Here is a 1,646-nt window from a genome sequence, read left to right on the forward strand (position 1 = left end):
CTAACAGTGCTTCCTATAGTACGTTAGTTGTGCTTTTGTGTTAAAACTAGAAGTGCTTTCATATAATACGTTACCCGTGCCTTTGCGTCAAAACTAACAGTGCTTCCTATAGTACGTTAGTTGTGCTTTTGTGTTAAAACTAGAAGTGCTTTCATATAATACGTTACCCGTGCCTTTGCGTCAAAACTAACAGTGCTTCCTATAGTACGTTAGCTATGCTTTTGTGTTAAAACTAGAAGTGCTTCCTATAATACGTTAGCTGTGCCTTTGCGTTAAATATAGAAGTGCTCCCTATAGTACGTTACCTGTGTTTTTGTGTTAAAACTACAGGTACTTCCTATAGAACGTTAACTGTGCCTTTGTGTTAAATATAGAAGTGCTCCCTATAGTACGTCATCTGTGCTTTTTGTGTTAAAACTACAAGTGCTTCCTATAGTATATTAATTGTGCCTTTGTGTTAAATATAGAAGTGCTTCCTATAGTACGTTAGCTGTGTCTTTGTGTTAAATATAGCACTGCTTCCCTACGACGGTAGATCAACCATGCTTCGTAAGGTAGGTCGACTGTGCTCTTTCAAGGAATGTGTTCACCATGATTCATGGACTTTGTTAGCCGCACTTCCCGCAGCACACCATGTGTCCTTCTGCGCACATTATTCCATGCCCTTTCTGCAATTATTGACACAACGTACAGTAGTTCACAAGATATTTTTCATTTTCGGTATTAATAACTTCTTTTCATTCTCGGTGTTAATAATATCTGATGGTTTTTCTTTCAATTCCAGGCCAAGATGAAAATTGCCAAAGTTATCAATGAAATGTACACATAATTTTTCTCACGGTTTCAACTAGTTCTCGGGCAGAAATTGGAGAAGCTCCTTTCACTTGGTAGGGATCTTAGTGCAAAAGAAACCAAGACCAGAGACCAGGGCGTTTATTGTAACTTGCAACAGGACAACTCAAATGAAAAAGAAACTTTTCCATCACTCCCTTCAACATGTTCTACGCTTCCAAGTTCTAGCACGACAAGCAGTCAAAGTTCTTCCAGCAGTGGCTCAACCAGTGTCCTTCACGCCACATCATACTCCATGGAAAATTTAAAGGGTTGCTGCGATACCCCTGACCCAGAATCCGTACGACAAAGAGCAGTCCCAAATTCGTCTATCTTCATGCTAAAATCATCAACCCAGATTAAGTTGCTACTGGAAGTGAACAGGATCGACCACAACAAAGAGGACATTGATGAACAAGCCAAGATTCATCTGGACAAAGTGCATAACCATCTGCACAACTGCCTTGATGGCTTGCCGGTCCATGAGCCCTTTGTGTCAACATCCGAGATGCTGGAGAGCGGGGCAATTATAATGACAGGTGAAAATTCATCTGAGTGTTCTGTACCGATTGAAACCCAAAATTCTGCAGGAGGATCTGCAGACCACAACTCTCTGACAAGCCCACTGGAAAAACTCTTGGAGGAAACAGCAAAACCTACTGCAACAGAAACATCAGCCTCGCACTCTGCGGTTGACAAACAATTACTGACTGATCCAATCTCAACAGATACACCTGGAGCACCTGTTTATCACGTTGGGAAAACGTCACCAACTACTGCACGGTCCAACGGTTCTGACAGCGCTCACAACAACT

This window comes from Triticum aestivum, chromosome 7D (assembly GCF_018294505.1).
Source record: "Triticum aestivum cultivar Chinese Spring chromosome 7D, IWGSC CS RefSeq v2.1, whole genome shotgun sequence".
Taxonomy (NCBI): Eukaryota; Viridiplantae; Streptophyta; class Magnoliopsida; order Poales; family Poaceae; genus Triticum; species Triticum aestivum.